The following is a 21,919-nucleotide window of genomic DNA, read 5'->3' on the forward strand; positions in this document are numbered from 1 at the left end:
TAATGTTTAGTCTTTCAGAGATTTGGAGCTTGATTAATTTTTTGTTTTTAAGAAGATCAGTGTATTAAACTGACATCAGAACTGGCATTCAGTGGAAGGATTTAACGCAGATGACTGAGAAGACAGACAACTACAGGATATACCAGCTGGAATTTCTCACTGTCTACACAACCGGCAGACTCCCTGCTGCACGAGAGTTGCATAGATCACTGCTACCTCATAGGGCCGGAAGGATAAGGCAAACTGTGATGAGATAAAGCTCACTTACATGCTGATGTCATCTGGCCATTCGCACTTCATGGAGTCAAATTGGGCCTGAAGCGTTTGCGTTACTATTATTCAGTGAAACCTGCAGCTTTCAGTAAAAGAGGTAAGTCACAGAAGCAGTGACCTAGCCAAACAGATTTTAATTTTCTTCTTGTCATGAAGATATCCACATCAGAGTGAAACTGAGATTTATTTAAAAACCATTTGTTGTTTGTTCTGGCCGAAGAACAAGACTTTCCTGAGTAGTCAGCCCTCTGGTTAGGGCACTGTACTGAGGGACAATCTGGCTGGAAAGTGATTCCTTTCCTAATAGAGAATGTGGAGATGACACACTATCTTTACCATCTCAGGAGCATGAGATGGTAAATACCATGCTGAGGGTTTCCTAGATTTCCTCTCTTTCCTGCTGAAACACTCCACGCTGTGGAAGTAACTAGGTGCTAGGCATCTCTTTTATTCCATCTCAAAGTTCTTTGTTGAAATAATTTCCAGAAAGTTTTGGCAGATTTCTGATAGAAAAACCATGTCACTGGAAACCTCTCCATTACCTCTTTCTGGAGCAAACCTGGGATGGCCTAACCATGCTGCTGCATTTGGCTTTGTGTCCTTGTAGCCATTTTGGTTCTCAGATTTGTTTTACGTTGTCAGTGGGCTGGTGTTCCTAATGCTTAACATGTACAATTACTGCTCTGTTAAAAAATAAAGCATGCCATGGAAGCTGAAACTAGAGACTGGAGACTATGAATGAAAACAGCTGAGAGCAGCAGGGAAGGGGAAGCCAGCGGCAGGGCAGGCTCTGGTGCTGCGTGGTGCTGAGATGCAGAGCACTCCTCGCTTGTCATCGTTCGCTGGGAGCTAAATAGAAGCAAAAGCAATCTCTTGTTTTGTAAGTTGCTACAAGTATCTTAAAAATCTTCAAAAGTGGAGACAAAAAAGGATGGAAAATAATGCAGAATCTATTTCTGATTGCTTTCTGACTGTCCCTGCGCTGTCACATGTTGAAAAGATCTGGAGCAGAGTATCCTATTGTTGCAAATTCCCCTTATTGTAGAGCAGGACTCATGGTGGGAGGATGACTTTCAACAAGGTGCCAGGCAACTGTTTTACATGTGTTATCTGGATTTATACTTCAGCACAAGTAGGGGTACCACGCAGCAAAAAGATGCTGAGAGGTTCAATGAAGTGTTCTTAAGCACTTGGAGCTCCTAAATGATATGTTAAGCAGGAAATGAAGGTAGAGCACCCAGGTAGAAAGGGCAGCTGTAGAAATACAAGCAAGGAAATGTATTTTCTTTGAGGGGAAATGGAAATGCTGGTTCATGATTATGCCATGACTTTGGCTGTCTGGCTAAAGTGATGTTCATAAACCAAATATTTTTTTTTTCCTTTTTAGTCAGTGCACTCAGAAGATGTTCAACAAGAGGGTACAACAGAGCATGCTCTCTATTTTACTTGTGGCATTCACCATTAGCTACAAAATCTGTACGTTTTTATGTCTTGTTTAATCAAATGTGATGGGGCCATTCATGTGGCCTACTTGATGGGGAAAACACGTGCCATGTTAAGTGCCCACGGTGCCAGTGTTTGTGAGGGAAATTCAGATATGCTGCATATAGGAGATTACTCTCTGTAGTTTGTAGACAGAGGCTGTCTCTGTATTAGCAAGTAGTCATCACAGTAGTGGTGGACAATGAAAGAGAAAAGGTTGATACTGAGGACCCGATGCCTGTGCTATACTATATTTTTATCTGGATCCAAGGACTGAACACCTGTTAATGGTAGGAGTGCATTAGGTATGTTTCTGGAGTGCATTTTACTGTATGCATTATACTCTATACCTTTGATATACATGACAAAGGTAACGTAGGTGCAATTTGAGAGCCTAGATTGAAATGGGTTAGATCCCTCCTCTCTCACTGGAGCTTCACATTTGAAGTAGAATGATAATACACAAAATGGCAAAAGTCTAGATGCAAGATATTGCAAATACTGTTCTTGTAGCATTGAAATGGTGAACTCAATCCTGAAGCCATTGCAAAGAAGGATTATATCCTATTTATGAAAGTATTTAGTTCAAACCAGATTTGATTTTTTTTTTAACTCAGCTGTACCATGTCCTGAACACAGTGTTTTTCTGCTGGTCTCTAATGCAGTGTGAAAGCGTTAAGGAACACACACGGAAATGCTGAAAGTGCCCGTGCAGTATGTAACTCTCCAAAGCAACATTCCAGTTCCTGAGATCCAGCCTCAGTGTAAGTGTGGAAGCAGCAGCCAGGGATGGATGATTTTTATCTTACACCTTAATGCGAATAAAACGCATTTATATTCAAGGAATCGGAGTTATCATAGAGGGAATCTATATATGTTGCAATCTATATATGCAGCAAAAGGGTTAGCTCTTCACGAAAATCCCATTGTAATTATTTAGCAATGGCCAGTACCTGAACAATGAAAGAAAAATAGAGTTGTTGATGTATAAGATAGTCTCTTACTTTAGTTTTATAATCCCAAGGCTGAGTAGTAGCAGATGTTCCCGGACATGCAAGCTGGTTTCCCGCTGGATGAGAAATCAGTGATGTGGAGTCTGGGTATGTTCTTGGTTTACTTAAGGCTGCATTCACCAGTTGTATGACAGGGATGGTCAAAGAGCATACGAGACGTTCTCTCTCATCCTTGTTTTCTTTCCTAGACTGCTAGAACAGCAATGCCAACGGAATGACTTCATTTCAAGAATTAATTCTAGTTAGAGGTACTAAAGCAGAGAATAAACCACCTTGTTAACTTGTGACAGCTCCTGCAAGAAAAACAGCAATTTAAACCTAAAAATATTAGCACTTCTTGAAAGATTGAACAGTGCTTGCTAGCTAAATAAAAGATGTAAAGCAACATACAGTGGCATCCCTTGACTCTCACCATAATGATGCTGAAATTGAGGATGTAAATTACAACATAGAGGATGCAAGATACAGCATGCAACACATGGGGGTACAGTGCCAAAATAGCTAATGAATTATAATTCATCCATTTTTAATGGTACAGTCATCCTTCTTTTAATCGGTTGATCTCTTCTGAGTAATGACACAGTCCAGTTATTGTCCTAACGTAGGCAATAAGTAATTGTCAAAAACAATTTCTGTACGTGCGCTCTCTTTCCAAACATAGGAGATTATGCACCTTAATTCATGATAAGTAGATCCTAGAAAAAGCATGTCATCTATTTAATGGCTGAAGTGGTAAATACATGTCTAATTTTGCTGAGGTTATATTCCTCTAACATGTAAGAAAATGAATTTGGGAATCTAACTCTGAAACACTTTGTATACCCCTCCCCACCCTGTAATCTCAAAGCAGAAGTTCAATTTACTGCAGTGCAAGAAATGATGTCTGTGATTTCCTTTGTTGCATCTGCTGCAAGTCTTGTATTTCTGTTTGTTTGGTGGTCTTTTTTTTTTTATTTTTTTTTTTTTTTTTTTTTTTCCCTGTGGCTGAGAAAAGAAAGGTTCTAGTAATATTTTCTAGCAGGACTGTCCATTAAGGTAATTTTTTTAGAGTGGGACTTCAGCTCCAATAACATTAACTGGAAAAGTCAAATTGTCTTCAGCAGAACCATAGTTTCTCTCCAGTTTTTATGCAAACCGAGATCATGTGCTTCTTCCAAAGTCCAATTGCGTTTCGTACTGGAAACCCTATTTCTCTTTGCTCTGAGAGCAGCTTGGGGAATCTTGTGCATGGTAGCTGGATCCTTGAAAGCTACAAGCCATTGTCTGATTTAGTGTTGTGACATTTAACCTTTCTGAGTTGCGTTGTGGAATTTTTTATTAGGAGCTGTGTACCCTCGCGCTTGGTGCAGCACATGGCTTGGTTATCCTTCTGCCGGGAATGCTGCGTGAAGCAGAGTTGGCTAACATGCTGCACCCCTCTGATGGACCCAAAATAAAGACCTGGACTGTCTAGTATGTCAAGGTAGCTTATAGTATAGACTCCTAAGTGACAGCACGTATTCGCACAAACACAAAATGTACTCAGTTAAAAGTTTTTCCAATTACAGAGAAGAATAGTCCAGGAAAAAGCACTCTTGCTATTAAAATACAAACAAACAAAAAACCTCTGGCATGTGAAAAATGTTGTGACAGTGTCATCTTTTTTGGGAAGTTGGTGATGCAGAACAGCTGTGTTTCTCAACATCAGACAGGAGATCAATTGGTACTGTGGTGGCTTCTCACGCGTTGGAATACGGTGTCGTGCTGCCGATGATAAAAAGCAAGTACTTACCTTTAATCTTAGCCCCTAGTTTCCTTATTTGTTACAACTTTTGCTTACTTATTTTCACTTTCTGTGGTGGTGTTTGGCTGTGTCTTCACTTTCCAAAGTGCTAAACCATAACCAGAAGCTTTGATCAGAGCGATAGAGTATGTCAGCTCAACTCATACTCTTATCGGGAACAGCAACTCTGAAGGTACTGAAAATTAGGCACGTAATTAGGGAGAGAGGAAATGCCCATTTCTGCAGAAGACTCAACTTCTGTAATTAAGCCCAACACCGTGCCTAGATTTATGTAGTGTATTTGTAGTATTTATATTATAAATGAAGAATAAAAATGGTCCATTTTTTAGCTTTCCTGCAGTTGGGTAATATTTTTTTTTTCTCATGGTATGTTGTTGTACATGTTTTCATATTCCTCTTGATTTTTCTCTTACCTATTTCCTGTAGAAGCCGAGGTGTAAACTGACCTTTGTGGGAGGTAGATTGTACCACAAATAACGATTACAGTCAGAGACAGGATATCAGCCTACATGATCCTAATATGACAGTCAGATGATTCCCTCCAGAAGGTTTGCTATATCCTGGACATGAGAAATCCCAGGTGATTGCTGTGTATTGAAGACTTTCAGTTATTTTACAGGCAAAATTAACTTTACGTCTATACAGGAACCTTTCTTGAGAGAGACAAAGAATCTTAATCTAACAGCATCACTGTTTGATGGGAGCATCCCCAAAGGAAGGAATAATGTCCCCGGTCATTAAGACTGAAAGAAAAACGTCTAAAAAAACCTGACATTGTGTTTCTGCAAGAAAGCAGGGCTGTGTTCATTTGTTGTAATTAAGCAGGATTGCCTAAAAGATACTTGGCTCCACTGCTGTTTCTCCCTCCTCCTAGAAACAGCCCATTGCATCTTGAATTTTGCCTCACTGCCTGGATGAAAAAGGTAATGATATGTGTGCAAGGGGGACCAGTTTTGGGACTCCTTTTCTAATACATAAATGATCTTATTTAATGTTTTCTCATTCAGATTGTTTTATGGGGAATTTGCCTATTGATTTTTCTTTTTTTCCCTACAATTTGAAACCACTTAAGCAGATTTGTGGGTATGTTGAGGGATGTTCGTAGCTGGCCTGTAGTATGGGGAAGAGAGGCGTTCAAGTGTCTTCTTTTTCCAAAAGTGATATTGATGGAAACTTCGGCTTTGATTTGAGCAATCATGTGTGATCCTCTCACATCCTTGCCTATAGGCAAAAATTGTCTCTTACTTTTCTTATACAAATGAATCTTTTGCTAAGTCTGTATTTCACATAAGCATTCAGAAGGTTTTGATTTTGTTCCTATGAAGACTAGTGTCAGATGATAAAATCTCCGAAGCTGGTGCCAAATTGCAACCCCCGGTCATCTGTAATGAGGCTCGTAACCATTGGTCCCCCAGCTCAGGGAAAGACCTGTGTGTTGAATTAACAGCAGCTTTCTCATATTATGTGCTTCCTACTCTAGGGTAGTGTATCCAATTATCATCTGTTACCAAAAGCCAGGAAAACAGCAGGGTAGCATGGCGAAAAGGCTGTATCCACAAAACCATATTGATCCCTGAACAAATTTGTCTAGAGTCCTCAAATACACATACACACATGCGTGCGCACACAAACATAAATTCCTGTGGCTTTGCCACTGCTGCTATTTACATGGTTTGGTCTGTGCCCCCTCAAAGGTTCGTGCCTTGGCCCAGTGTTTTTTTCTGATGCTGTCAGTGCAGGTGTTCCAGAAAATGCCTGCGATACATGAATGGGGATTAGAAACTTGCTTCCTGATAGTTGTCCTGACAGCTGATGGATGGTTCTTTTATTACCAAAAGCTTAAAAAACAAAAGGATTTTGCAGTGGGGTGGCTTGGAGTCAAAGCAAGCTAGACAAAGCTGAAAATTGAGTGTATATATTGCAGCTCGATTGTTTTGAAGGTTGAGGTTTCTGCTTCATAAGGAAAAACCCCACCGTTATTGAAGCACTGATCATTCTCTGGGATCCTTATGTTTTGGGTTTTTGCGTGTGTTATGGAAAAAAAAAGTCAGTACATTTATTAAGATGTTTACTGCTAGTGAAATTTAGTAACTCGAGCAATGCTGAAGTTCTCTGAATAAAGTACAGCATTTTAATAAGGGGCACATCATGAAAGGCGTTTGTTTTCTGCCAGGCAATGGCCAGAAGTGGCCCCAATTCGAAGCGGTTCATTCTGGATATCAACCTGACTGTCCTAAGACTTTTGTTAAAATAGGTAGGATGTTTTCTGCCAGTCAATGGGAATAAAGGGAAATTAAATGAATAAGGGACAGCGTAGCAGTTGTAGGCCATGGAAATGCTTAAAAAAAGCAAACAAAAATGAGATTCTTCTAAGAAACTGTCCTCCTGCTCTGCTTCTCTTGCATTTTCTCTACTGGTCTCTGCAGGCAGGTTTTGATGAAATTAGGTATTTGATTGCAGTGGGACACTTGCAATGATGCCTGTGATGCAAACTGTTTACTGAGTCCTTCATCCCACAGTGAGGAGAAACAAATCACAAGGAGTACATATGATGGCTAGCCCACACCTTGAGCCACTCTGGGTTGGTAACTGGTCTTTAGACACAATTGTAAACTACTGAAATGATTGTATATGCTTTCTGTTGGCTCTCTTTGTATTTCTGTTTCTGGCTGAGTCTGCTGTATTCTTCTCAAGTGCCTTTTAAGTACATTTGGTAAGCGGGCAAGCATCCAAACAGCGACTGAACATCACATCTTTTGAACCTCTTCTGCTCTGGCTGTGGACAGATGACCTGGTCTTCAGCAGCTCTGTAGTATGGCATGTCTCAGTTGTTCATCCATCATTCTGTTGTTCATCCACTGTCCTTTCTATTAGAACAAAAAGGAAGCAAAGAAAATTTGGACGTGTTATTCTGGTAGTGGTGTTGCCACATGGTACGCGCAAAGCCAAGGCTTTGGTTCTAAGCTGCGTTGGTTTCAGGGTAATCCCAGTGCTTGCAATGGTGTAATTTAACTTACAGACTGTTTCCTGCAGGACAGTTCTGCTTAAGAAGCTGATGTGGGTGTATTGGTGATATTCATTTTGTAAGGGCGAGTCAGCAGGCTATTCTGGCTTTCTCAGCTTCTGTAGTGAAAGTGCAGTGCTTGACCTCCGTAACTCTTGATACGAAATTATTTTAAAATCTTATGGGTACCTGAATACCTGGGTAGGAAGCAGCAGGAGGATACATTTCTTCCCTACTTTTTGCAGTGTAGATATAGAGGAGTGTGTCCATCACGAAGTACAAAAACCACCTTAATACAATCCTAAAAGCAAACACAAATCAGCAGAAGTAGGATTTTATACTTTTAGGAATGTCTAGATTTTATATTTTCAAAATAACATCCTGGCCATTGTCAAGTCATAAAATCAAAACCACTCCTGATTTTTCTCTTCCCATTTCCATTTAAAAAAATCCCATTTTAAATAAGGATTTGGATTGATAATAAGTCATTTTGCATATGGCTACTCACACAAAGCTATGTAACAGAATCTGAAATGAATGTATAAAGTCAGGCTTTTCTATCACATCACATTTGCACATAATTCTCTGGTCAGAAAAGAGAATCTGGGTTCTGAAAAGTTATGTTCCCAAATCCAGTAGCTCTGTGGAATCGTTTAATTTTATATGATGTCTTTCACAAAGAAGCTGGCATATGGGCTGATGTGATGGTTGGATTCTGGTGCAATGCACTTGGAAAGGGAAACTGATCTGATGAGAGCTGTATCCTTCAGTTCCTCTTTCAAGTCCTTGCTCGCTTTTTTCCTCTGTATTCAAAACAAGAATTTCTGTTGACTTGATACTACTAAAATTTGAGGGGGTAAAGGGAGGAGAGTAAAGGACTACTACTATCACTGAGTAAAGGAGTACTGCGTCCTGTTGGCACTGATGCACGTCCTTGGTTTGATTAACACGCGGTGTCAAATCTTTGACTGTCCGTGGTTTTTGCCTTGAAAGGTTGCTGTGCAATGCAGATGTGAAATATAAGTGTAATACAACACAAACGTGAAATAAAGTTAAACCCTTTAGACCTCACCTGTTATTCTTTCAGTAGATAGGTGAGTTTGTTTGTAGCATACGCTTGTTGTAGTGAATACTCAATAAGAGGAGGACAGAATTAGTTTGTTCATTTGCCTTAGACAACATTTTAGGGTAAGAGCTGTATGCTGTTGTGAATGTAGCGGCTGGTCCTCTGTGGTTACAGCCGGCTGCTCCTCATATCTATACCTGTTACTACTTTAGTTGGGATCTGGAGGCCTTGTGATGGTGGGGTTGAAAGCCCAAGGTTTGAACTCTATCTGCAGAGTTTATTGTCTGTGCGTGTAAACAGATTACAATTTCTTTAGCTGGGAGCATAATAGGGTATGCATACCCGGGGCCAGCCCTACTCTCCAGTTCTTTACTGTAGTATTTGATTATAGATCAGCCTTGTGTTTTTTTCCTAAAGCTCTTTTGCTGGTTTAAATGGATTTTAATTTTTCTTTGATCAGTATTTTCATTATTGGCTAGTATAAACATTGGAGTTGGTTTTTCATGCACAATTAAATACGGAGTTAACTGTGAACTAGGGTATCAGGAGTGAGCAGCATTTCTGAGTGCTGGCTGCAGTGATTGTGTTTTGGGATCTGTGGTGACATATCTGTGACAGGAGCTGAGCCTGCATGGAGATACTTTTTTACCTTTTTGTTTGGTTGGTTTGGTTTGTTGGGGTTTTTTGTGGGTTTTGGTTTTTTTTTTTTTTCACTTTGTTTTTGTCTACAGACTCATCAAACCAAAAGTATCTTATTAACTCCAAAATGCCTATATGAAAGTGTTGGGAGTCTCTGGGGCTACGAGGTCTTGCTACAGGAACTAAAGGATTTTGTGAGGAGAATGCCACTGTTATTTGCCTGTTGTTGCATTGCAGCTCATATCCTGTTGGGCTGCATGCCAAACCCACAAACTCCCTCTATCCCTGGTAACTGAGAAGATTACTTGCTTATAATGCTGTGAAATAAGTGCTGTAGCATTGTAAGCATATGTAAGAAAAGGCTTTAGATTTGATACTCTTTATGTAGAGTGTCTGAACCTTCCTACAATTGAATGAAGACTCTTATTCCTGATATAGGATCTATTTTTAAAATCTGGTAAAGTGTTTACATTTTTTTTTTTTTTGCTATGTTTAATAGCTTAATTTATGTAGAAACCTCTGATTTTTTTTTTGTTTTTTTTGTGGCATGTTGGTTTCATCCCCAATAAATTTGAAAGGGCTATTGTATAAAGATTAATGCTGGGCTGTCTCTTGTTGAAGAGTAAATGCCCAAAGAAATGACAAAAACTTGTCTTTTCTGCACCATTTATCACTACTAGTAAGGAAAGCGCACCCCAACACACAGAGCATGGATGCTGGTAGCAGTGAACAGTCCAGTGGATCTTTCCCACCTTTAACTTTAAGCATTATTTAGCAATCCACCAAACTTATAGTTTAACAAGGTTTCCTGAGTCTCTGAGAGTCTAGTGACAGCCTTGCTGTCATTAAAATGAAACACCTTCAAATGTATGAGGTCAAAATGCAGCATAGTTAATTTATTTTATCTAGTCATAATGTTGCTGTTCTCCTTGAAATGTCCTGGTTAGATCCAAAAAAGGAAGACCAGACAGCGATGCTGTTCTAAAGGTGGTGTTTTGTTGGTTTTTTTTGGTTTTGGTTTTTTTTTTTTTTTAAATTAAGACAGAAGAACAAAGCATATCAAAAGACTACTGTGAGCTTGTTCGAGAGGGAATTCCAGCCCTGACTTGCAGTCCCATGGTAGGTGAATAAACACCTGGATCTTTGTATACTTTCAGCCTTTCCGATGATTCCTTCTGTAAAAACATGATAGAAAAGCAGATTTTGATTTTTACCCAATTGGCGCAGGAGAGAAGGACCGTGAATGAATTATTCTGCCCACTGAGTTAGTGGGTTGTCAAAAAGACCTCTGGCTGTGAGCGTGCAGTACGATGAACTGTCCCTGTGCTTCTGGCCAGGCTGAGATATGTAGGGGGGAGCTTCTGTCTGAGCTACAGATATAGCTGAAATGCATGATTAAGTTTCTGCTGTTCATTGCTCCCCTTTTTCCAACGATAATATCTGGAACAGTAAAGAATATTATCTCTTTTTAGCAGCCTTGCCCTTCTAACATGAAATAATCTTGAATGTAGTAGTATTAAGATAGCTGTAGTTTGAATCTTTTCAAGCACTGTGTGATGGTTTGCTTTTCTGAGAGGACTTTAGGTATGGCATACTGGAAGGTGCTAGTCCTGAGGAAAAAAGATTAATTTTCCCCTGTTTCTAATTGGGCCCAGTTGAAGTCTTTTACAATATCAGGATGTGATGCTGATGTATTACATGTCTCATAATCTCATCTGGGAGGATGATTTTTTTCCTTCATATTCCACAAAACTCTTTAGTTCCAAGAGAACGAACCCAAAGAGCTCAGTTGGTTCCTAATTTAAGGCTAACCAGTACAAACTAACTGGTAAGATAGCCATGAACTATACCCCAGCCTTATAGAGACTTGCATGTTGGGCTCAGGGCACTGGTTCCTGAGGCAGGGTGTAGGACTAGATAATAGAGAGGATTAATAGGGAATATTATTTACGCTGTATTTATAGAATCACTGTGGCAAGATGAAAAGCTCTAAGTCAGTTTTGGTGGGGTGTGGATCTGCACTAATCCACTGAAAACTTTGGTTTATCGCTTGACTTTGCATTGTTAAGCTTCTGTGGATTATTGCTTCGTGGTGCTCAGACAAACGTCAATTAGTATACATCAAAATTTTTCTCGTTTGTGTCCCCTGCAAGTGGAAGAGGCCCAAAAGACACAATCCAATTGAAAACAGTGCATATACAAATTACAGCCAGCCAGTCAGTCAAACTTTGTGGACAACGTGATTTTGCTGATACAGATTTGTTGGAAATATTATATTTCTTTCTGAGACAGGAATGATTATAAAAGCAGATTTCAAGAGAGCAACTTACTGGAAACCTAAGCCATGCGGAATAGTAAGTACTTTTACCTAAGGAAGTTTGCAGGCAATTTGCAAACCTTGCTGCCATGTTTATTTTGGGATCGCAGTGGATGTTCTATTGCTGCTGTTGTGGATTTTTGTATTTTCCAGGCCACGTCTTTTAAATATTCTTTTATGAGCCTCCGATAGTTTACAACCCCAGATATTGGATTTGTTAACAGGAATGCATGCAATACAATGTCATGCAAATTTTACTCACTTTATGTATCTTCTTCTACTGAAAAAACAGTAGATTGTGTGAAGATATGTGTCGAGTCAGGTGTACGGCTAGCTCAGTGTAGGCAAGAGTGTATATAAGCTATTGGTCATCTCACCTAGTTTTGAGAATAAGCCAATTCAGCGAAAAGACCCCATTACTAGAATTTACCTCAGTCTTCACTCAAACAAAAGTTTCTGAGTTAAAGTGAATGGCCATGAGAATCTGTCCCTTTGGAAACCTCGTGTCAAGAGAAGCTGGATTCTGTGTGAGGAGGTCCTGCTAAGCATCTGCCTCTTGGTCTGGTGTCACTCTCTAGTCTTACTCTTTTTATGTCATACCACAGGTAAGCTGAGAGATGATCTTGGTATGTGTGACCTGTAGAGCAACAGTACGCATTTTGTATTGGTTTTATAAAAAGGATTACCCAGCAAGGCAGTAAGTCGGGAACAACAAAATGAAGGATGTATTTTAAAATATTTAGATAATTCATTGGCAGTAACTCAGCCAAGCTTCCTTGTACTTGCTCTGTCAGGTGAAGTGGAAAGAAAAAGACTCTTATGTTTGACTACTTTGTTTTGATTAAGTGTGCAAATGGCAAAAATCATGCTGTGTGATCCTGGCTAGACTGTAGAAGCGAGTGTGAAGAAAAACACTCGATGAAGTATCCCTAGGATATTGGGGAGACTGCTCACACTCCATTGTGTCTGAGCAAGGCTGGCAGAGGATTTGTCTTTGGGGTCGACTCATCACTCAGTTTCAAATCCCTTGTTTTGCCTGTCAGTGTAGGGAAATGAAGGGATTAATCAGAGGATGGAGTTTGTGGGTTGGGGGAAAGAAATGAAGGGAATGGGGGTGGCCTGCGCTGGCAGGGTGCTCTCAGAGCTGCTCTCAGGTACCTGGGCAGGTCCCGGGACCTGACAGAACAAGATAATCTTCTCAAGTAGATGTTGGGATAAACTGATTAGAAGTGGTACCTGTTGTACTAGGAGAAGGCCTTAAATATTTAAATGTTAGTCTTCTAAGTACTTTTTCCACTGACTTGCTGTTTTGCTTGCATATTTTATGACAGTATTGCTTTTAGATACCAAATGAAAAGCATATGTAACAGAAAGCAGAAATGTTCTTCCACTCTGTGTAACCAAGGGTAACGTCCAATATGAAAAATGGGTTTTCCTGAAGTGGAACATGCTACTTTAATTATTACATGCAGTTTAGAATCATGACTATTTATACAATTAGAAGTTTGGAGAGACTTCCACAAATTCTTTCTACTTATGCATTAAAGAGATATTTTAATATATTTTTTTTTTCTGTCTAAATGCAAACTAGAAGATGAATACCAAAAAAATCTTGGAAGTCATCATGGCAGAAGAAATATCTTGAGCATTGGTATTGCCTGAAGTTAAATTAGCATTTTTTAGCTGAAGATTCAATACCCTCTTTACCTTTAAAATCTGTGTAGACCATTGCTGGAAAATAATCTTGTTGAGAGAGGAATGGCTGCCATGGTCAAAACACTTTACAGCTTCTCTGGTGTTAATGTTGAAACTGTATTTCCATATGGGCCTTATATAATTTTAAATCAATAGCTGTTTTCTGGTGTGGTGTTTTTTGGTTTGCCTTTTTTTTTTTTTAAATTGTCTTTATTATGTACTGGTGTGCAGGCTGAATTCTGCTCCGCATTGTTTGAAAAAGTGGAGGGTAGTGGGATCTGTTATTTCACGTATTCTTGAGAGTCAGTGCTCTGAAACAGTGTTGTTACCACACTGCAAAATGACATAATCTAAACAATGGGCAAAATTCTGATTTTCTTGACAGTGGTGTAAATCTAGGTGAATTCCCTTGAGACAAAGCTAAATAGGTGGATTTCCTCTACATTTCTACTGTTGTTTTAAAGTGCTGAATCTGCCCCAGTGACATAAGTGAAAGAGCCACTGATCACACAAGAAATACCCTGCTATTTGATAAGGTTCTACAAAGAAAGTTTATCCTCATGAATTTCATGTATTTTTAATGCAACTTCTCTTTGGTGAGTTGATTAAGCTCTATTGAAAATCCTTGAATGTGGAAGCAAATCAGCTGTGCCTGTGGGGGGGGATTGGCTGAAAATTTAGTAAGGAAAAAATTAGCATGTTCGTAGACATCTGAAAAGAAGATTTCCAGTAGCTGTAATTTTCAAAATAGACTGTTTTTGAACTTTGGTAGTAAGTTCAGAATGGAACTCTTCCTTTTGCTTTAGGCTCTTCATGCACTTTATCAGGGGTCAGGAAGTTTGCATAAAAGCAGGGGCAGTAGGTAAAATCCCTCTAAAATCACGGGTAAAACTCTCAATTAAGCAGAGTCAGGATTACAAACCATGTCGAATGCAGTAGGCAGACTATTATTATCTGTGGAGAATTTGTCTATTAATAAGGTGTGGCTAGTTTTCCACACTGAAAAGAGAATGTTACTTGATTTAGTGCACTGTCATTCTCTTTTTCTTAAAAACAATCTGGTATGATAGTCTGCATTAATGTCACCAACCATTACAGTAGTGTTACTGTAATGTTCTGGTTCATTTCTTAGACTGCTGTAATATTTTATAAGGATTGTATATAAAGGGCTCCATCTTGGTAAGGCAAAACCTGCTCTGCTTATACGTATTCCCAGGAAGACTGGGAAAAGTGAATGGAACTTCAAATGAGTGGTGCTGTACCGGTTCTGCACACATCTCTCTTGGTTTCTTTCTCCTGTGGTAATGATTGGAGGATTTCTGTATCCACAGGCATAACAAATGAACAATTAGTCTTTGGTTTTTAAGATTACATCAGCTCTGAAGTATTGCTGCTTCGGAGAACCAGATCAGTGTGGTTGTTTCATAGCAATTGCAAAATGTATTCTATCCCTGATGTTCCCTTGGCAGATGTGTGTTAGACCTGTTGATCACTGAATGAAGGGAATTCTTTTATTCGGTGACCTATGATTGTTACATCTTTTGTATGGGTGCAGAGCCACCCATTTTGCTTTCTTTACAGAGAGAATTCCATCTGGTTGAGTGATAAGGACCTTCCTGCTTGATGATCTGGTCCATTTTCTGTGCACAGTCAAAAAAGAAATATCTGGTAATAAACTAAGACATACTATGTGTCTGTGGCTCCCTGACTAAGCGTCTGCTGGCAAAATCAGTATGTAAGCAATTTGTACATGAAATCACGTCACTTGACGGTACTCATCTAAAGAAGTAGAAGCTAACAGATAAGAGACCAGATGACTTGTCTTTGTCCTCCTTCTGAACCAAACGTGCTTGGAAGGGAAGAGACAGCAGTGGAGGGTCATTGATTGAGCAAATTCTCACCCCAATGTGTCAAGTATCTCCTTTCCTGGTACACTTTATTTCCGTTCACTCTCATGTCACTAACGATACTCAGCGTTTTGAACCAAGTGCTGTGCACATCATCTTTCACAAAACCCTTTCCTAATGCTAAAACAGAGGAATCTCCTCTTAACTCCTTTACCTGTACTATGACGCTGGTGTGTGCACTGACTTTCAGGTATGACCTGATGTTGCCAAAGCAAATCTAAGTCATGTCTGAAGCATAGTCCAAGGGACCACTCTGCTCTCTGGTCACAGTGCTATGGGCCAAAGTTCAGGTTACAGACCCCAGCTTTAGAAACTCCAGTGTATAGCTGTGAATACAAATTCTGGAAGTCTGGCTTGCCTACTGTAAAGCAGTACGCAATTTATAGTGATGCCTGTGGTTCAAGAGAATATGGTACCGTATTATTTTTTGTATGCTTGGATAGAGCAACCTGTCTGTGTTTTCCAGTACTGTGTCTTACAGTATCCTTTACAACGAGTCCAAATTAAAACTAAAACATGTTAAACCTGTTTGGTGTGGGGGTCAGGGATTATCCAAGGTGGCGTGGGGCGGTGGCGAGCCGGCATCTTCACCTGAGGAATGGCAGATTAATAAATAACAGATTTGGTTCATTTGTCTGAAGGATTATTGTTTGCTCAGGGGAAAGAGGCAAGGATGACTGGTAATACTCACTTATGTAAACTTAGGGCAAAAAGAGCTTTAGCCATATTTGGATGAAAAGCAAAACAAAGGTAAGTTAGAAAGTGATATTAATCATCCAGAAGAGAGTCTCCTTCTGCCCATGCTAAGCACAAACCCAGTATAGTGCTAGAAGGCAGAGTTGTTTGAGGTCATATTTAACTCAGTGATCAGTACAAAAATAAGGATAAGTATACCTTTGTAGGTCCAGACTTCCATAAATGTGAACAGATTAAATCTGTAGATATTGGTTATAAGCCTCTAAATAGGAGGATTGTAGTGTTTTGCAGTATCAAATAGAATGGTGGTCTTCAGTGGGTGGTAATTACACTTCATTTAAAATGCATCTTGTGCAGCTATATGTAAGTAGGTAGATGTTTGTTAGAACAAAGCAGCTACGGCTCTCTAATTCAGAATCTGCATTCTGAAGTAGATAAAACATTATTTTTCTTACATCTTTCTGCTTAAATCAGTCCTTTCAACTGCCTTTACTTGAAAATGGCCATGAAATTGTTTTGCCTCCTACTCCCATGAAAATCTAGGACAAATTATAACCTTTCCAGCCCTCCTCCCTTTGACAAAAATGGAAAAAGTTTTCAATATATTTTGATTTTACCAAAGACCGTTATCTCTTGTTACCAGTCTTTGGCTGATAAGTTTAGACTTGCTGTGCTTTGCAACTGCTTGCAAGAAGCCGTGAGTGTGCTGCCTTTAATCTTTATAATTAATGTACTTCTAATTTCCTAATTCCTCTTCTCTCTTTGCGGCATCTCAGGTATGACAGTCCCACACATATATTGAGGTCTGTTTTCAAGTTCTCTAACCAGTCCTTTCAATGCTTCTTTTGGAAACAAAAGACCCCTTTTGGAATCTGGGAAAAGCACTTGCTCCAAGTCTCTCACCATCAGGTGCATTGTGTCCAGATACTGCTGGATCTGTTCTTTTACTTCATTTTATACTAGCAGTAATAACAATTTGTAGTGGCTGCTATTGCACATAAAGCAGGTTCTTGCCATTTTCAGTGTAAAAGATGGGCATACCGTATATGCAGGTGGCTTCATGGCAGTATGCAAAATAATAAAGTTTATGAAACACTGTGTAGGATACTGACGTTATTGGAAGAAGCCCCTTGTGCTAGGAGCGCTCTCACACTGTTGAAGTAATTCATGAATAGTCAAAAGCTTGTGTTAGTCTGGGCTCTTAACTACAGATTGAAAACCCTATGTATAGTGAAGGTAGCTCTCCAAGGCAATCGTTCTGATCCTTCCTTGCCTTCGATCTTAGTAATTTATGCACATTGCAAATGGAGTTTCCCACACACGTTGCAGATCTTGTATCTGAGGACCAACTCGGAGAAATCAAGGCTGTGAAGTCCTTGGAAACACAAGACTGCAAAGAGGATAAATATGTTAGCTGGCGTTGAACCTTATTGCTTAGTGATGTGAAAATAGGCGTGTAAGAGGACATGATCTTTTGTTTGAAAATGAGGATGTGGGAGGAGGACACGGTCTTTTGCATGATCTGGTCTCTCACCTGCATTCTGGAGAACGGGTAACAAGAGAATCCATGTGAGATTCCTTCCCACCTTGGGCATCCAGATACATCAAGCCGCAGTCTAGTTCTTAGTTGCTTACTTCTTTGCTCCCTACGAATTTTATAAAAAAAAAAAAAATAATGGGGGAGCTACTCAATTTCCTGTTCTCATACCTTATGGAAATCCATCTTTCTTTTTTCCTCCCCCCCGTCATTTGTGTGTGTAGGTGTATGCGCATGCACATCTGTATTTTTGTGTGCTGGACGTTACCCGCGACACTCAGTCATAAAGAATGCATGACAGCCATGACTGTAGAGCTGTGATATGGCCATGTTGTGTGAAATGGGGCTGGGAAGGGAGGGCAGGAGACTAATGGTACACATTGAATGTACAGTCATTCCCTCCTTTCCTTGTCTGAAAGGTTTCCAAATCTCGTATATTCACAGGCAGACCCCAGCCAAAGCCCGCAGCTGTCATGCATTTTCAACAGATTCCACAGGGCCTAGATGAGGTTTGAAGACATTCCTTTGCTCTTACACATTAGCTAAAAGGAATTACCGTAACATCTGATATTGTGGAAGTGGGAAATTTGCCATCCTGACCTTGCCCAAAGCATTCCGGAACTGGGGGTCTGAGGATTTATTATCTCAGATGGCCTCCAAAGGTCGTCGAGGGCCCGTCTAGCGGTGCTCCAGCACGGCTCAGACAACCAATGTGCTATTCATTTGGAGGGACTGTGCCGCGTTGGTTTTTTTATTATTTTTATTTTATTTTTTTTGTACGGCTGAAATAATGGGCAGACACATGTTACTGCTGCTCTCTGGATCTTTGTCATAGGAAAAGCATGTTCCATTGGAGCAATTCCCAGCTGTCAGTAATGTGCTGAAACACCGCAGCCAATCATCAGAGAACAGGCCAAATAAACAGGATGTTCACAATGTGTATGATTGCATGAGTGTGTAACAAACTTTCTGCACATTTCACAGTCTCATAATGAGATTGACATGCATTGCTTAATCTGCATCTGTCTGTTTGGGGAAGAAACACATAAACACCATGGAGACTATGTGCAAGAAAGCTCAGTTTCTTGGCTGCGTGGCTGTTGATATGATAGGACAAAATCTGGTACTGAGTTGGAAATGAGCAGTACTTCAGAGCTATTCATTTAGCTGCTGGGAAGTGTCCTCTAGTCAGCCAAGCACAGTTTGGTGAGTGTTCGTGTAATTAAAGTGGTTATTATAGCAACAGATGACAAAAGTGCCTGAGGATGATGCACAGAGCTATTTTTTAAGGGAATATCTGAGGTGCCATTTGTTTTCTCTTTGTTTTGATTTCAGAATTTATTTTGATTGCTTTATGTATTTAAAAAAAAAATCAGTGCAGAGAAAAAACCAACCAAGGAAAGAATGTTTACAGAAATCTAGAATTACTTAATGGAACAGCAAAAGCCATTGTATCTTTAATTTGAAATCAGGACAGTATAATTAGAATAGCAAATATAAAAAGGAAGTCAGTGTCCTCACCCTCCAAAGCATGCATTTTTCCAGCAGTTAATGTTCTCATCCCCAAAAGCGTGCATTTTTTGAGCAGAGTGAATGTTAATGCACGTTAACTATCTAGCTGCACAATCGTCGAGGTGCACTACATAGATAATTTATCCTACGGTTGGACAATGCTAACTTCTTCCTTAATCCCTCTTCTCCTGCTGCTAGGCCTTTTCATGGTTCATTGCTTATAATGTCCTAAAACCTATATGCATTTTGTTCTCATAAGATTTTTGCGGGTAACATCTGATGCCTATTACTTACCTGAAAAAACAGATCTTAAAAAAAAAAAAAAAAAAAAAAAAAAAGGGCAAAGCAAAAGTGAATTGTAAATCTGATAATCTGCATTATAGTCGTGGCCTCAGATTAGTCAGAGGCCCTTCTAGAATCTGTGAGACTGTGTCTGAAAAAGCTACCATCTGCCCTGTCACAGTGCTCAGAACTGTTGTTAGCTTTTCATTCTCATGGGAGAATGTGTAATGTACGGTTGTTATGAACACATCCACCACAACTTCACAGAGGCTGCTTTCTGATATAAGCTCCAGGAGAAAGCTAATGCCTAAATGTCTTTGCAATGAGCTGCTGCAGAAGACATTTCAAATGCTACCAGTGTTAGATGATGATAGTGATGAATTTATTTATTGTAACTGAATAGACTGCAACATAAGAATAAAAATATTCAGAGTATGTCCTGACTGGCTATATCTAGTCAAGCTTTGGAAAACTGGCCACCTTGCATTGTATGAGACTGAGAAAAGTGATTGAGAAATTAAAACGGCACTTTACAAGATATGGCATTCTAGGCATGGTATTCCCTACTGTTATCTCTCAATTTACCTTGGCATTTAGGACATGCAGAACCTTACCCGCATTTCTCTCAGAAAATCTGCATAAAAATGGGCAGGTGATAGTGCAAAACACTAATAGACTATTTTCAGACTATCTATTTAGCATTTGTGGTGTGCAGGAATACTGCTTCCCAAGGGTGCCTGTGAGGAAGAACCCCTTTATTAACAAGAAAAGTCATAAGATGTCAAAAAAAATTGAGTGGGGAAGGAGGAAAGAGTGAGTTATTGGCAGTTCAAGCCCAAGCCTCTGGGAAGATGTAGGAAAAGGTGACTTCTGCACAGGTTCTTGGGGTATGACTATTCTGGAAACCTAAGTGCTGTGGTAAAAATTCAGGCAAAATGAGTCAACAAACAATATGAGAAATAACAGGGAAAAAAAATTTCCATGATGTATCTATCAAGATGCCAAAATTTCAAGTAAGCATAAAGTCAGAAATAATTCCTAGTTTGTGGGGTTGGAAGAGAGTCTAGGAAGAGGTGGGTTGCCAGCTCTGAATATGTTTGAAATAGATCTGACATAACTTATTTGAAGAAGCTGTTTTGTCTCGGTGGCTATCATTTCCCAGCATAATCTCTAGCCTTGTGGCTTCTACAGGAATGGAATTTGGGGGAATTCTTTGTTGTTGCTGACTTGTTTGTAAAATGTGGGAAACGAGGGGAGATAGTAATATTTCAGGATAGGTCTTGTCTGATGGGGCAGCTTGGAAATGGAAACGGAACAAACTGCATAGCAGTTAGCGTGAATCCCTAGCTGCTGGGCCTTAAACATGCCCCAAAGCGTTCTTTAACTGCCCTGTTGGTTTTACTTGTTAATTTTATAACCTACTCACATCTTTCATGTTTAGTGTTTGGGAGCTAGGCTAGCACTCTAAGAATATTAAGAATTTCTCTTCCTATTTGAACACTGCTCCGTTATGTCCAATTCTGTTTGATTTTTCTCTGTGACTTATGTTAAAGCTCCTGTTGAGTGAACATAGTCAATGCTGTATTATCTCTTGGGATACGGGCTCAGCCGGGTAGAGGCAAGAGCACGGCAGCAGGTACTGAATGTAACCTTTCAGCAAGGGGAAGAGAGCACCTTGGTTGTAACAGTTCTGTACTCCGGGAAATCAAACATATAAGCTACAGCCCGCTCCATGCTCAGCGCACACGTGGGCACGTCCGTGATCTTGCTTCCTCCTTTGCTGGCAGCTTCTCCCCCCTACAGTGTTCTTGCCACAAAAGATTGAGCAGCTTTCTTTCCCAGCCTTTAAACACCTACCGTCTAATTCCCCACCAACTGAGAGAAGGCTGTTGCTGGTATTAGGATCTGTTCAGGTACCCTGAGAAGGGTAGTACTTAGAAACTGTGGTTGGAACATACTCCTAAGCTGTATAATGAAAACTAATGTAGTGTGCAGGGTTTTGTTTTCCTAACTTGATTAAATTGCAAGATGCTAAATGAATGGGCGTTGATACAGGCATAAATAAATCAGAGTAAGTCTACCGCAGTGCTCTAAGTTTATATGCAGATTATAAAATTAAACCATTACAATGCTTGCCACTCTGATTTATTTAATTTGACCCGAGACATTTATTAGCCAGGACATTCTAGATCTCTTATGAAGCCGCACTCATGAGAATCAGATGTTTCCACTAGGTTAAGCTACTTCAATATTGACATTCTTCCCTAGAACCAAAGATGACCATGGCTAGGATTTCCACAGAAAAACACTTCTTGCAGTAGGTATTTTTTTTGTTTTGTTTATTGCCATTACTGCAAGCTAAATCACACTCTATTTGTTCTTTTTAGCTTCTGAAACTGTATTTGGTTGTACTTCCCAAGAGCTTGGTCAGCAATGCCAACGCGTTATGCAATCAATGGAGAACAGGAAGAAGACAACAGGAAACTGTAAGTGTCCAATACAAATGTTTTTCTATGACGTTATAATGGCTTGAGCAGATGTGATACTGTATCTTCATCTAGGTGTATATGGTTATTAATATTTTAAGACATTTCCTGACTGGAGTTGCTGCTGCTGTTGCTAATCAGTAACCTTTTGTTTATTTCATATGTCTTCAAAATAAGTAGAGATCCTCAGCCATGTAATACACAACGTGTTTTTCTTTCTAAACGAA

The 21,919-nt window shown here is 39.7% G+C and overlaps 1 long non-coding RNA gene across 1 annotated transcript in view; it reads left to right on the forward strand.

The window, feature by feature from the left end:
* Positions 1–21,684, forward strand: part of LOC142601533 (uncharacterized) — a 120,021-nt gene extending 98,337 nt beyond the window's left edge. The window contains exon 3 of the long non-coding RNA XR_012835050.1: positions 21,594–21,684. This is a non-coding gene — a long non-coding RNA (uncharacterized LOC142601533). The remainder of the gene's footprint in view (positions 1–21,593) is intronic.
* The last annotated feature ends 235 nt before the right edge of the window (positions 21,685–21,919 follow it).

Source organism: Balearica regulorum, chromosome 4, assembly GCF_011004875.1.
Source record: "Balearica regulorum gibbericeps isolate bBalReg1 chromosome 4, bBalReg1.pri, whole genome shotgun sequence".
NCBI classification, from domain to species: domain Eukaryota; kingdom Metazoa; phylum Chordata; class Aves; order Gruiformes; family Gruidae; genus Balearica; species Balearica regulorum.